The 16,698-nt window shown below is 44.6% G+C and overlaps 1 protein-coding gene across 1 annotated transcript in view; it reads right to left on the reverse strand.

Annotated features, from left to right (window-relative positions):
• The window catches only part of INSC (INSC spindle orientation adaptor protein), a 180,186-nt gene extending 174,148 nt beyond the window's left edge, over positions 1-6,038 (reverse strand). Inside the window, 1 exon segment of the mRNA XM_082269791.1 lies at positions 5,707-6,038. The gene's annotated coding sequence lies outside the window, so the exon portion shown is untranslated.
• Between the last annotated feature and the right edge of the window lie 10,660 nt (positions 6,039-16,698).

The raw sequence follows: 16,698 nt of genomic DNA on the forward strand, positions 1-16,698 counted from the left end.
GGAAAATGATAAATGATACAAATAAATCTGTGAAAAGTGTGGCTGCATTTGTATTCACCCCCCTTTACTCTGATACCCCTAACTAAAATCTAAGGGAACCAATTGTCTTCAGAAGTCACCTAATTAGTAAATAGAGTCCACCTGTGTGTCATTTAATCTCAGTATAAATACAGCTGTTCTGTGAAGCCCTCAGAGGTTTGTGAGAGAACCTTAGTGAACAAAAAGCATCATGAAGGCCAAGGAACCCCCCAGACAGGTCAGGGATAAAGTTGTGGAGAAGTGTAAAGCAGGGCTAGGTTATAAAAAAATCTCCCAAGCTTTGGCCGTCTCACGGAGCGCTGATCAATCCATCATGGGAGAATGGAAAGAGTATGGCACAACTGCAACCCTACCAAGACATGGCCGTCCACCTAAACTGACCGGCCGGGCCCCTACCAAGACATGGCCGTCCTCCTAAAATGACCGGCCGAGCCCCTAGCAAGACATGGCCGTCCACCTAAACTGACCGGCCGGGCCCCTACCAAGACATGGCCGCCCACCTAAACTGACCGGCCGGGCAAGGAGAACATTCATCAGAGAAGCAACCAAGAGGCCCATGGGAACTCTAAAGGAAACAATGGTAATGAATAAGCGCACCTGTTAGTGTGGGAAATGCGTCTACCTTTTGACTGTCTGTAACACTTGGGATGTTCGTTCATTAAACAAGAATTTTGATGGATCTTGGAGTGCGGCCAGTTCTTTATTATTTGATCGTATCGTATGCGGAGGCGAGCCGGGGCGGGCACCTGTGAAATCATTAGGCTTCCTGTCTAACCTGGAGCAGCAAGTTCTTTTGGTTTGGAACTCTGGAGGAGCTGCAGAGATCCACAGCTCAGGTGGGAGAATCTGTCCACAGGACAACTATTAGTCGTGCGCTCCACAAATCTGCCCTTTATGGAAGAGTGAGAAGAAGAAAGCCATTGGTGGAAGAAAACCATAAGAAGTCCTGTTTGCAGTTTGGGAGAAGCCATGTGGGGGACACAGCAAACATGTGGAAGAAGGAGCTCTGCTCAGAGGAGACCAAAATTCAACTTTTTGGGCTAAAAGCAAAATGCTATGTGTGGGGGAAAACTAACACTGCACATCACCCTGAACACACCATCCCCACTGTGAAACATGGTGGTGGCAGCATCATGGTGTGGGGATGCTTTTCTTCAGCAGGGACAGGGAAGCTGGTCAGAGTTGATGGGAAGATGGATGGAGGCAAATACAGGACAATCTTAGAAGAAAAGACTTGAGACTGGGGCGGAGATTCACCTTCCAGCAGGACAACGACCCGAAACATCCAGCCAGAGCTACAATGGAATGGTTTACATCAAAGCATATTCATGTGTTAGAATGGCCCAGTCACAGTCCAGACCTAAATCACATTGAGAATCTGTGGCAAGACTTGAAAATTGCTGATCACAGACGCTCTCCATCCAATCTGACAGAGATGAGATATTCTGCAAAGAAGAATGGGCAGAAATGTCCTCTCTAGATGTGCAAAGCTGGTAGAGACATCCCCAAAAAGACTCAAAGCTGTAATTGCTGGGAAAGGCGGTTCTACAAAGTATTGACTCCGGGGGGTGAATACAAATGCAGCCACACTTTTCACAGATTTATTTGTATCATTTATCATTTTCCTTCCACTTCACAATTATGGCCACTTTGTGTTGGTCTACCACATAAAATCCCAATAAAATACATTTACTGTTTAGGGTGTAACATGAGAAAATGTGGGAAATTTAAAGGGGTGTGAATACTTTTTCAAGGCGCGGTATGTCTCAGTGCCGATTTTGTGGTGATTGGTGACGATATCTGGGCTACCCAACTAGTTTCAGAATTGATACATTTTATGTATAAATCTTTTACTCTTGGGGATTTCCCACTTAGGCTCCATTTCCACCACTGTCAAGCCAGTATGGTGCAAACTAGCCTGCGCAGTTCCACGCACTTTTTTACGCTTTCTCTTGTGTCATATGTTGGGAAACCTATTCATTTCAATAGGCTACCCTACCCCCGAAAAACACGGGGAAAGAAGTCCCCGATCCTTTTGTAAAATTGTGCCATACTGCACACATGTGTGCGTTTGCCAATGCGAGGGGGGGGGGGGGCATTAGGAATTATCTTTGGTTTACATCTATGCATGTCAGGAATGCATGCAAAACAGCATACACAGGACTGTATAGTTCAATTCATACACTTTTTATTAGGGTTTTTATACATTTATTCCTTTTAGGTCAATTTTTGTCAAGAATGTATCATTTTATTGATAGTAAATAAAATTGTTATAATTATTATTATTATTATTTTTTTTTTTTTTTGCAACGCTTTACAATTCTACAATCTGATTGTATGATGTGTGCAAGTTATACATATGTCATTTTACTAAATTTTTATATACATCTATTCATATTAGATCAATTTATTACCAATAATGTTTTATTTTGAGATTAGTGTTTATTATTATTGCTGTTAGGAATATAATATTATTACTATTATTATTATTAATATTTTTATTAATTTATTTATTTTTTATTGTACAATCAGATTGTATAATTACATAGTTAGTCTGGCTGAAAAAAGACACAAATCCATCTAGTTCAACCAATAAAAGGAAAAAAATATATATATATATTTTTTTTTTTTGATTGTACAATCAGATAGTATAATGTAGAGTTCAAAATATACACATACCTGTTTTGAGATATATATTACTCTTTTTTTTTTTAATTCTCTTTTTTCCTCTCCTCTCTTCTTTGAATAAATTTCATTCACCATTCATGTTCTCCTTTTTGTCTATTAATTTTGGCACTTTCTCTACAATCGACTATTTCATTTTCATTATGACCCCACGAAGGAGATATTGTATCGATATCAGGTTGATATGGAAATATTCTGATGTTCTTTCTAGCCCTGATGAAGGCCCCCCCCCGAAAACTTTGGATACTTTTTGTAACTGTACGCCTGACTTTTAATGGAATAAAGTTGTACCCGGACCTCCTAGCAGTGGTGTGACGCAGCGCCTCAAATTCAATATTCGTTACATTCCACTACAAGCCAAGGAGACGGTGAAGATCATCTGGGGTGAAGAAGCCGCCTGCCCGGGAACCAGACCATTTACACCAAGGGGTCTCCAAACTCCGGCCCAGGGGCCAGGTGTGGCCCTTTGCTTGCCTTTATCCAGCCCTTGGGACTATTACTCCCACTGATACCAATGATGGGACACTATTCCTCCCACTGACACCAATGATGGGGCACTATTCCTCCCACTGACACCAATGATGGGGCACTATTCCTCTCACTGACACCAATGATGGGGCACTATTCCTTCAATGACACCAATGATGGGACACTATTCCTCTCACTGACACCAATGATAGGGCACTATTCCTCCCACTGACACCAATGATGGGGCACTATTCCTCCCACTAATACCAATGATGGGGTACTATTCCTCCCACTGACACCAATGATGGGGCACTATTCCTCCCACTGACACCAATGATTGGGCACTATTCCTCCCACTGACACCAATGATGGGGCACTATTCCTCCCACTGACACCAATGATGGGACACTATTCCTCCCACTGACACCAATGATGGGGCACTATTCCTCCCACTGATACCAATGATGGGGCACTATTCCTACCACTGACACCAATGATGGGGCACTATTCCTCCCATTGATACCAATGATGGGACACTATTCCTCCCACTGACACCAATGATGGGGCACTATTCCTCCCACTGATACCAATGATGGGGCACTATTCCTACCACTGACACCAATGATGGGGCACTATTCCTCCCACTGATACCAATGATGGGACACTATTCTTCCCACTGACACCAATGATGGGGCACTATTCCTCCCACTGACACCAATGATGGGGCATTATTCTTCCCACTGACACCAATGATGGGGCACTATTCCTTCCACTGACACCAATGATGGGACACTATTCCCCCCACTGACACCAATGATGGGACACTATTCCCCCCACTGATACAAATGATGGGGCACTATTCCTCCCACTGAAACCAATGATGGGGCACTATTCCTTCCACTGAAACCAATGATGGGGCACTATTCCTTCCACTGACACCAATGATGGGACACTATTCCTCCCACTGATACCAATGATGGGGCACTATCCCTCCCACTGACACCAATGATGGGGCACTATTCCTCCCACTGACACCAATGATGGGGAGATCTCTCCAGTGGGGATGCAGACAATGAATCTTCCCTGTGGCAAATCAGAGAGGGAATCTCCTCAGAGGGGACACAGAGGGGGAATCTCCCTAATAGGGACAGACAGAAGAAATAACCCAACAAGATTTCACTCCTTCCATCAAAAACAAGAACTGATTGGCATTGAGTAGACTTTTGGGAGGAGTGATGGACAGAGGGAATGATGGACGGAGGGAACGATGGACGGAGGGAACGATGGACGGAGGGAACGATGGACGGAGGGAACGATGGACGGAGGGAACGATGGACGGAGGGAGTGATGGAGGGAGGGAACGATGGACGGAGGGAACGATGGACGGAGGGAACGATGGATGGAGGGAACGATGGACGGAGGGAACGATGGACGGAGGGAGCGATGGAGGGAGGGAACGATGGAGGGAGGGAACGATGGACGGAGGGAACGATGGACGGAGGGAACGATGGACGGAGGGAACGATGGACGGAGGGAACGATGGACGGAGGGAACGATGGACGGAGGGAACGATGGACGGAGGGAACGATGGACGGAGGGAGTGATGGAGGGAGGGAACGATGGACGGAGGGAACGATGGACGGAGGGAACGATGGACGGAGGGAACGATGGACGGAGGGAACGATGGACGGAGGGAACGATGGACGGAGGGAACGATGGACGGAGGGAACGATGGACGGAGGGAACGATGGACGGAGGGAGTGATGGAGGGAGGGAACGATGGACGGAGGGAACGATGGACGGAGGGAACGATGGATGGAGGGAACGATGGACGGAGGGAACGGGTTCCAAGGGACAGTTGGGAATTATGAAGATTTTGATTCATAGGATGCAGAAAATGGAACAGTTGTGTCACCGCCTGCGCTGTGTCCCCAGGTTGGTGGATTTGACGGAAATGTCACAGCGGTGCCGGTGATTTCAGCACCATCATTAGCTCTGATTCACATCAGTGTGATTTGACAGTTCAAAATTGCATGACAAGTTGCACCCCATTGCCAGCAATAGAACCATTCAAATCACTGCGACCCAAGTCACAGAGAACATGAAAAAGATTTCTGCGCTACTTTTCTTTGTGATTTCATTGCAACTTGCATTGACTTCTGTTAAATGAAGTTGCAAGCCGCAATGAAAAGTCACATCAAAATCGCAGTGATCTGTGGCTTTGAAATTGCACTGATCTGCGGCTCTGAAATCGCACTGATCTGCAGCTCTGAAATTGCAGTGATCTGCAGCTTTAAAAACACACTGATCTGCGGCTCCGAAATCGCACGGATCTGCAGCTCTGAAATCGCACTGATCTGCAGCTCTGAAATCGCACTGATCTGCGGCTTTGAAATCGCAGGAAAGTCGCACAATTTCAAAGCCGCCCTGATGTGAACCAGGGATATCGGAGAGAGATGTGGCCATGCGCGCCCCGTTGCCATTGGTGGGATAATGGACAGTTCAGTCACTCACCTGGATGTAGCGCAGTCTCCTCAGCCAGGCGTCTATGTTGGAGGCACGGCGGAGCTCGCTCCTCTCTCCCTCTTCTCCTGGAGGTTCTGGAGGATGAATAGACTGTGCGCTCCTCTCCGGCTCCGCCAGACTTTGCATACTTTCACACAGGGCTCGGCACTCCGTCTATTTTGGTCTGCCATCGCAGAGGAAATATTTTCACAGATTTGCGGTGAGGCCCCGGGACGGGCATGTCGGTGAAACTTTGAGGACGGTAATTAGAGACTTGGAGGGTAACGAGAATCTGGGAGGGAAGAGCTGCAATCATCGGGGGGGGGGGAAAATAACAGAGCAGCCAAATGTCTCCAGGAGCTCGCCCTCCCTCCGGGGTCTCCATAACCGAATGTGCCGTCTGTGACCCCCAGATACGGAGATTCCCCCCATTATCACTGAGAGAGAAAAGGAAGAAAATGTTCTGAAATCCTTTCTCCAATGATAATATTACAAATGGGACACAAATTCTGGAGATTCCCTCAGTTTGGAGGGATTTAGTCTCACTTCCTGTTTTGGCTATGGGACAGGAAGTGGGGAGAAATGTTCCAAATGGGACACCAAAAAATTACGCGGAATAAAATTTTCTTAATGTATCAAAAATGAAACAAAAAGTTTTCCTTTTATTCTACTTTAATATTTACAGCGAGCAGAATTTTCAGCATGAAGCCAAGATCAAGAACACATCACATGACCCGAAACTAGGAGGAATCTCATCATCAAAAGTATCAATTCATCCAAAATTAAACATTGATCAGACGGGAGATAGAGAGATACAAAGTAACATTGTTTATAAACATTAATCAGACGGGAGATAGAGAGATACAAAGTAACATTGTTTATAAACATTAATCAGACTGGAGATAGAGAGATACAAAGTAACATTGTTTATAAACATTGATCAGACGGGAGATAGAGAGATACAAAGTAACATTGTTTATAAACATTGATCAGACAGAAGATAGAGAGATACAAAGTAACATTGTTTATAAACATTAATTAGACTGGAGATAGAGAGATACAAAGTAACATTGTTTATAAACATTTATCAGACAGGAGATAGAGAGATACAAAGTAACATTGTTTATAAACATTGATCAGACGGGAGATAGAGAGATACAAAGTAACATTGTTTATAAACATTGATCAGACAGGAGATAGAGAGATACAAAGTAACATTGTTTATAAACATTGATCAGACGGGAGATAGAGAGATACAAAGTAACATTGTTTGTAAACATTGATCAGACGGGAGATAGAGAGATACAAAGTAACATTGTTTATAAACATTGATCAGACGGGAGATAGAGAGATACAAAGTAACATTGTTTATAAACATTGATCAGACGGGAGATAGAGAGATACAAAGTAACATTGTTTATAAACATTGATCAGACAGGAGATAGAGAGATACAAAGTAACATTGTTTATAAACATTGATCAGACGGGAAATAGAGAGATACAAAGTAACATTGTTTATAATCATTGATCAGACGGGAGATAGAAAGATACAAAGTAACATTGTTTATAAACATTGATCAGACGGGAGATAGAGAGATACAAAGTAAAATTGTTTATAAACATTGATCAGACGGGAGATAGAGAGATACAAAGTAACATTGTTTATAAACATTGATCACACAGGAGAGAGATACAAAGTAACATTGTTTATAAACATTGATCAGACGGGAGATAGAGAGATACAAAGTAGCATTGTTTATAAACATTGATCAGACGGGAGATAGAGAGATACAAAGTAACATTGTTTATAAACATTGATCAGACGGGAGATAGAGAGATACAAAGTAACATTGTTTATAAATATTGATCAGACGGGAGATAGAGAGATACAAAGTAACATTGTTTATAAACATTGATCAGACGGGAGATAGAGAGATACAAAGTAACATTGTTTATAAACATTGATCAGACGGGAGATAGAGAGATACAAAGTAACATTGTTTTTAAACATTGATCAGAGAGGAGATAGAGAGATACAAAGTAACATTGTTTATAAACATTGATCAGACGGTAAATAGAGAGATACAAAGTAACATTGTTTATAAACATTGATCAGACGGGAGATAGAGAGATACAAAGTAACATTGTTTATAAACATTGATCACACAGGAGAGAGATACAAAGTAACATTGTTTATAAACATTGATCAGACGGGAGATAGAGAGATACAAAGTAGCATTGTTTATAAACATTGATCAGACGGGAGATAGAGAGATACAAAGTAACATTGTTTATAAACATTGATCAGACGGGAGATAGAGAGATACAAAGTAACATTGTTTATAAACATTGATCAGACGGGAAATAGAGAGATACAAAGTAACATTGTTTATAAACATTGATCAGACAGGAGATAGAGAGATACAAAGTAACATTGTTTATAAACATTGATCAGACAGGAGATTTTCTTAATAAAAAATGTATATATATAGGTTTTTTTTTTTTTTTTTTAAAGTTCTTTCTATTGCTCTATTTTATGTCGCTATGATCTGACTTCCTGATAGAGGGTGGCTACATTAGTTCTCCCCGGTCTCGTGTAGGAATGTAGCCACCCTCCCCTGGTCACTCCGGAGATGGACTGTGGGATTTGTAGTGTACATGACTACAACTAACGTGCCCTGCTTGTTCAAAACAAAGAGAAAGGAGGGGGAAAGGGAAAGGTTCTGGGCTCACAGAAGATGTTACAAGGAAGAGAAATACACAGTGAAAAAATGTTTAGAGGGCCATTAATTATGGATGTGTCTGGATTACTTTTAGAGAATAAGGATAATGTTTAGTGTCACTGTAAGTATATAAGCCGATCCAGGCTAGGGAGGGACCACCAATCCTCCTGTAGGGGGCCCGGGCAAAGAGGGGCAATTACAGAAGGAAGCCCTGTGCGGCACTCTGCAGCAGCTGAAAGCCAGTCTCTCCCCCTTCTGCCAGATTTCAGCTGCTGCCGGGAGAGACACAGACACAGGACATAATTTCTGTAATTGCTTCTCCAACTCCGACCCCCTCCCTGTTCTGCCTGTTTCTGACCCCCCTCCCTGTTCTGCCTGTTTCTGCAGGCTTCCCTGTGCTGTAAAAAAATAATAAATTGTAAAAAAATAATTAAAAAAATAGTAAATAATAAAAAAAATGTAAAAGTAAATAATTTTAAACATTTTTAACATTTATTAAAAAATTATTATTATTTCTTTTTAAATGTAAAAAACATTAAAGGACTAACTCACACAAGTTCATGTCTGCTAATAATGATTTTAGTGTATTTTTAGTGAAAATATTGTCTTGATACATATTGGGGGGGGGGGGGGGCTGCCAGATAGGCTGTACGGGGCCCCATGATTTCTAACAGCAGCCCTGAGCCAATCCATGGCAGAAGTGTGACAATTGCTCCCCGGGGAGGGGTATACAGATGTGAGGGCTGCATAATCAAATATTGATATCCGGAACTTTCCAGGAACATTCTGACATTGTGCAGAAGTTGTGCAGAAGTTGTCGGACAGACTAAACATGGGGCTGGCTGTGTGCGGCGTCCGCCGGTGCCTCGCCACGCAGGTGTTTCCTTCCGATGTTTCTGCTCCTCCCTGTGATCTGGACGCTGATCGTCCGGAAATGTCTGGCCGGCGGTGGGCCCCTCTTTTCTCAGAGGTGAACCCATGTGGTTTCCTGCCAGGAGCTCCGTGCAGAAAAACACACAAGAATCTTCTTTTCTGCTGCTTCCAGCATTTCCAGCGCTCGGGTCAGCCGCGGGTCACCGGCATGGCTGCCAACATTCCCACATCTTCCAGGAGAAGACTTTGCTGCACTTCATTTTATTATTCTCCATTGCAAGCAGGCGGATGAAGGATGAATACACGGCTCTACCTGCCAAAATATTCCAAATTCTGTTCACAACTTCAACCAGCACCCCCTCCCCCACCATACTGTATAGCGAGCAGGGTGCCGCCATCGCTCTCCACCTTCAGCTGTTCTTATTGGAGTTGTAAAGTGTATGAAATCTCCAACAACAGGGCTTCTGTTAGAAATCACAGGTACCCCTACCAGGGGTACCCCTACCTGACACCCCACCCCCCCCTTCGAAAACTTTCTCTAAAAATACATTAAAATCATTATTATTAATGGACACAAATAACATAAAATACAAATAAAATCTCTGCTAAATCAAAAAGATACAATTGTATTGAGTTAACTTCTTCCCGACCGCCGGCGGCAGATATACTGCAGCAGGCAGCCCCTCCCAGGCAAATTGCCGTACATGTACTGCGCTCGCTCTCGGGAGGCTAGGGGGCGAGCGCGCGCCGGCGGCGTACTCCCGCCCCCACTCGTCAGCGAGGAAGCCAACTGCAGCCTGACACCCGCGATCGCTCCCCGCTGAGAGAGAAGGACGGTCGGATGTTGTAAACACAGCTGACCGTTCTTCTCCCTGGAATGATCACAGAGCGCCTTCTATATAGGATCACAGGTCTCTATGATCATTTCATAAGCCACGACCCCATTCAGTCAGAAAGCACCCCCTCAGCTCACACTTAACCCTTTGATCACGCTTGGGTTAACCCCTTCCCTGCCAGTGTCATTATTACAGTGACAGTGCATTTTTAGCACTGATTACTGTAGTGATGTCACTGGTAACCCCAAAATTGTCAAAAATGTCAGTTAGGGGTCCGATCTGTCCGCAGCAATGTCGCAGTCCCGCAAAAAATCGCTGATCGCCGCCATTACCAGTAAAAAAAAAAACAATAAAAATGACATAAATCTTAGTAGACGCAATAACTTTTGCGCAAACCAATCAAAATACGCTTATTGTGATTTTTTTTTTTTTACCAAAAATATGTAGCAGAAAAAAAAAATTGGCCTAAAATGTTAAAAAATTTAGATTTTTTGATTTTTTGTTTTTTTTTTTTTAGAATGTTATATAAAAGAATTTGAAAAATATTGTGTTTTTTTTTTTTTCAAAATTGTCGCTCTTTTTTTGTTTATAGCGCAAAAAATAAAAATCGCACAGGTGATCAAATACCACCAAAAGAAAGCTCTATTTGTGGGGAAAAAAAAGGATGTCAATTTTATTCGGGTATAGCGTCGCACAACCGCGCAATTGTCTGGTAAAGTAACGCAGTGCCGAATCGCAAAATAGGGCCTGGTCATAAGGGGGAAATCCTTCCAGTGGTTCAAAAATTCCTGATAAATCAATAAGATACAATTGTATTGTTAATAAAGTTGTGTGTGTGAACACAGTTTGCTATGCTTCAGTACTGATCACTAGGGATGATCGAACTTTTGAAAAGTTCGGTTCGGCCAGAACACCTGAACTTCCCAAAAGTTCGGCCCGGATTTCAGAACCCCATTGAAATCAATGGGACCCGAACTTCGGTAATCAAAAAACACCATTTTGAAGCCCTAAAACTAGTGTTGAGCGAACACGGACTGTATTATTCGTGTTCGTACCGAATAATTGGATTTTTTGTACCCGAACACGGACACGGACACTTTACTGTATGTTCGGGTAAAAATCCGTGTTCGGTCGTTTTATTTCCGGGTTTTGCATGCTTTGGCGCTCTTTTCATGGCGGGCTTTCAACAGCCAATCAACAATCGTTTAACTGGTGTGCCTTAAGCCATCCCAGCCATGCCTGCAAATGTCTTAGTAGCTGTGATTGGCCGTCTGAAGCATGTGACCAAGTCTTTACAAGTTCGAGGCAGCAGCCGCAGCAGCGTCATTCTGCTGCTTAGCTAAGGGACAGAGCACACATCAATGTGCTGGCTGCTGATTAGGGAAAGATAGGCAGGAAAAAACCATTTGTGTCCGGATAGAATTGAGGGACAGGTCGGAGTGTTTAGGCAGGGCGAGTTGTAGGCATTTTAGGGATAGAGTCTGCTGAATTATAGGGTCAGTGTCTTCTACAAACTACAATCGATATTGCTGTGTGGGGGGTGGGGTCTGCACTCAATCCTGATCTACGATCTCTTCTCAATCCTGTTAGGGACAGAGTCTGCTGAATTTTAGGGAAACTGTGTTCTACAAACTACAATCGATATTGCTGTGTGGTGTGGGATTGGAGATAGGCAGGTGTCAGTGATCCACATCCATTTTTCTGTGTGTGAGCTGCAGTGAACACAATCTTTTTGGGCTGCAGTGAACACAATCTTTTTGGGCTGCAGTGAACACAATCTTTTTGGGGTGCAGTGAACACAATCTTTGTGGGGTGCAGTGAACAAAATCCTTTGTGGGGTGCAGTGAACACAATCTTTTTGGGGTGCAGTGAACAAAATCCTTTTTGGGGTGCAGTGAACAACATCCTTTTTGGGGTGCAGTGAACACAATCTTTTTGGGGTGCAGTGAACAAAATCCTTTGTGGGGTGCAGTGAACACAATCTTTTTGGGGTGCAGTGAACACAATCTTTTTGGGGTGGAGTGAACAACATCCTTTTTGGGGTGCAGTGAACAAAATCCTTTTTGGGGTGCAGTGAACAAAATCATTTTTGGGGTGCAGTGAACACAATCTTTTTGGGGTGCAGTGAACACAATCTTTGTGGGGTGCAGTGAACACAATCTTTTTGGGGTGGAGTGAACAACATCCTTTTTGGGGTGCAGTGAACAACATCCTTTTTGGGGTGCAGTGAACACAATCTTTTTGGGGTGCAGTGAACACAATCTTTGTGGGGTACAGTGAACAGAATCTTTGTGGGGTGCAGTGAACACAATCTTTGGGGGGTACAGTGAACACAATCTTTTTGGGGTGCAGTGAACACAATCTTTGTGGGGTGCAGTGAACACAATCTTTTTGGGGTGGAGTGAACAAAATCATTTTTGGGGTGCAGTGAACAACATCCTTTTTGGGGTGCAGTGATCAAAATCCTTTTTGGGGTGCAGTGAACACAATCTTTTTGGGGTGCAGTGAACAAAATCCTTTGTGGGGTGCAGTGAACAGAATCTTTGTGGGGTGCAGTGAACACAATCTTTGGGGGGGTACAGTGAACACAATCTTTTTGGGGTGCAGTGAACACAATCTTTGTGGGGTACAGTGAACAGAATCTTTGTGGGGTGCAGTGAACACAATCTTTGGGGGGTACAGTGAACACAATCTTTTTGGGGTGCAGTGAACACAATCTTTGGGGGGTACAGTGAACACAATCTTTTTGGGGTGCAGTGAACACAATCTTTGTGGGGTGCAGTGAACACAATCTTTGGGGGGGTACAGTGAACACAATCTTTTTGGGGTGCAGTGAACAACATCCTTTTAGGGTGCAGTGAACACAATCTTTGTGGGGTGCAGTGAACAACATCCTTTTAGGGTGCAGTGAACACAATCTTTGTGGGGTACAGTGAACAGAATCTTTGTGGGGTGCAGTGAACACAATCTTTGTGGGGTGCAGTGAACACAATCATTGTGGGGTGCAGTGAACTCAATCTTTGTGGGGTACAGTGAACACAATCTCATACTTCTGAAGATTTGAGGGTGCTGCCTGTTCCATACTCCCCCTACTCCTCATCTAGCCTTTTAGGGGTACAAACAATAGTAATTGGGGCCTAGTGTGGTTGTGTACGTGTGATATACATACACTTTTTTTGGATCATATTTTCTATTCCGCTATTTAATCAAAAACCTTTGGGGATCAGTTAATTGGGGGATAGTCTGTGTTGGTATGTGTGAGAGAGATCCACCTTTCCAAGTTTTTGGGGTTCATCTCATACTTCTGAAGATTTGAGGGTGCTGCATGTTCCATACTCCTCTTCCTCATCCTCCCTTTAGGGTAGGAAAAAATTTAATCGGGCCTAGTCTGTGTTTGTACGTGTGAGATACACAGTTTTTTATCCTATTCCGCTATTCAATACACACCCTTTTGGTGTAAAAAACATTAAATTGCGGCATAGTTTGCATATTTGACATTTGCATATATTGTGCCTTGTTGCGCTGTTTTGGGTACTCCACCAACATGGCCAGTGGCAATGACGCCATTCTCAGCTTAACTATCCCACTTCTATGCCTCCTTGAAAAAACAATTCGGGCGATGATGGAAGAGGATGTGGCACAGGATGAGGAGGAGGAGGAGGATGAAGAGGTAACATTTCAAAGGCTTTCAGGGCAGTCATTCGCAAGGGGCTCCGAGGGTGGGTTCCTGCACACACAAACGCCAGGGACACAATTGTCCAGCAGGGGCACAGTTCTGGAGGATGAGGAGGATGAGGAGGAGGAGGAGCTGGAGGAGGAGATGGAACCATGTTCACAGCAGGGTGGCACCCAGGCCAGCTCATGGCCATCACTGGTGCGTGGCTGGGGGGATACAGAGGACACGGACGATACACCTCCCACAGAGGACAGCCTTTCGTCGCCTCTGGGCAGCCTGGCACACATGAGCGATTACATGCTGCAGTGTCTCCACAACGACCGCCGAGTTGCCCACATTCTAACTTGTGCTGATTACTGGGTGGCCACGCTGCTGGATCCCCGTTACAAGGACAACGTACCGTCCTTAATTCACTCACTGGAGCGCGATCGCAAGATGCGCGAGTACAAGCGCACGCTGGTAGACGCCATGCTGCTGGCATTCCCATCTGACAGCGGGGCCACAGTGGAAGCACAAGGCAGAGGAGGAGGAGGAGGAGGTCGCCAACGCAACCAGGGCACCGCCAGCACCTCAGAAGGCAGGGTTAGCATGGCCGAAATGTGGAAAAGCTTTGTCAGCACGCCACAACAAACAGCAGCACCAGCAGCTCAGATGGAACGTCTTAGCAGGAGGCAGCATTTTACCAACATGGTGGAGCAGTATGTGTGCACACGCCTACATGTAGTGAATGACGGGTCTGCCCCCTTCAACTTCTGGGTCTCCAAATTGGGCACATGGCCTGAGCTTGCCCTTTACGCCTTGGAGGTGCTGGCGTGCCCTGCAGCCAGTGTATTATCTGAACGGGTATTTAGCACGGCTGGGGGCGTTATAACAGACAAGCGCAGCCGCCTGTCCAGAGACAATGTGGACAAGCTCACGTTCATTAAAATGAACCAGGCATGGATCCCACAGGACTTTTCCGTACCTTATGCAGAATAGCAATGGATACCGACCTTACCCACCCATTGTTCCATTTTTGCTCTTTCTCACTCTTTTGGGGTGTACCCTCATTTAAAATTTGTGAAAAGAAGCAGTGTTGGCTACCTCGTCCTCCTCCTCAGGGCCAGATTAATGTAGGGGCTATTGGAGCTGCAGCTCCAGGCCCCTACCTTTTATATAGGCCCCGGGTTGGCCATATTCACTGTTACCGCTCTTCTGTCACTTGTAAACACAGAAGTCTGGCTTCTATGCTCGCTTCCCCAGGCAGCACCCTCAGAACCTCCCCACACAGCGTGAAGGCCGGACAAGGAGGGACAGTTGGCGATGCATGGATGTGTTTATGGGCTTCAGAGACAGCATCCCATGTTGAATTAGGCATGCATGGCTGCACCCTTCCTCCTCTGGGTGCATGGCAAGGCACGGCCCTTAAGGCCCTTCAAAATCCTCAGCACCAAGCCCATGATGCTGTTAATCCGGCCCTGGTCCTCCTCCACCGCCGCTTCCACCTACACCGCCCATAGGTGTGCGCAGCCTATTGCATTAAGGTGTGCACCCCAAAGTTGAAATACACATGCATGTGTTTGCCAGCAGGGAGAGTAATGTATCGGGGCCATGTACCTGTAGGCAAGGAGAAATAGAGCAGAGCAGGTCCCAGGGAGATCTTTCCCATCTCCTCACTGGCAATGCTATGTGCCCTAGGTGATTAGGGTGTGCCCAGGCACACCCAGCACACCCTGTGCGCACGCCTATGTCACCGCCACATCCACCACCACCTCAACCTCCCTCCTACTCCATATGGGCCTCGTCCTTCAGAGATGAAGAAGAACATTGTTTTATTTTTCTGTTTTTTTTTGTTGTTTTAAGTTATTTCCCTATCCACATTTGTTTGCAGAGCACTTGCCATGCTCTTAATTACGTTTTGCTGCCATTTGCAGCACTCTAGCCCTTTCCTTTGGTGTTTTAGAGCCATTTTAGTGCCTTAAAGTTCGGGTCCCCATTGACTTCAATGGGGTTCGGTGTCCGGGAAAAGTTCGGTAAAAGTCCGGGACACGGACCCGGACTTTTTTTTAAAGTTCGGCCGAACCCGTCGAACACGGACATCTAGGTGTCCGCTCAACCCTACCTAAAACCCAATAAATGCCCCTAAAAAGTGCCTAGGGTTCTGGGTCATGCCCCAGGGACTATGAATCAGGCAAAAAAAAGTTCTTAAAAATTGTCGTTTTTGATAGAGAGCCAATTATTGAAAAAATTTTTGAAAAAAGATTTCTTTGGATTTAGTGTCTGGGGGGTCTAAAAAGTGTACCTGTGAATTTTAAGCTCTGTTGCATGTCCAGAACCAGAAAAAAAAGATAATTTTTCTTAGAATTTTTATTAGCGCAGGGATGGGGTTCCGCTCCTTTCACACCTGGGCGTTTTTGTTTCAGGCGTTTATTGGGCATTTTTTGGGCGTCTTTGGAGGCAGGCATGACATCTGAACTTCTGTATAGGGGTATATATACATACACACATATATGTATATATACACACACACATATATGTCATATAGGTGTGAAAGGAGCGGAACCCCATCCCTGCTCTACTAAAAAATTCTAAGAAAAATTATCTTTTTTTTCTGGCGGTCACCCTGACATGGAAGGGTTCGGTCACCCTGGCATAGCAGTCAGAGTCAGTTCACCCTACACTACACTACGGTCATCCTGACACTTAACACTTTCTCTACAGAAACTAGATTATTGAATCTAACTATAGTGGAAAATAGCACCCTAACTACACTAGATATACCTTTCCTCACACTAATAATTGCTAAATGACACTTTTGCAGCAGGAGTAACAGAACTGCTTCCAGTCTCTTCCACAGCCCCTGTATTACAGTGCTAGAGATTTGGCGGGGCTATGTTATATACTGGGGGGCGTA

The sequence above is a fragment of the Pelophylax lessonae genome, assembly GCF_965119305.1.
Source record: "Pelophylax lessonae genome assembly, chromosome: 10".
NCBI lineage: Eukaryota > Metazoa > Chordata > Amphibia > Anura > Ranidae > Pelophylax > Pelophylax lessonae.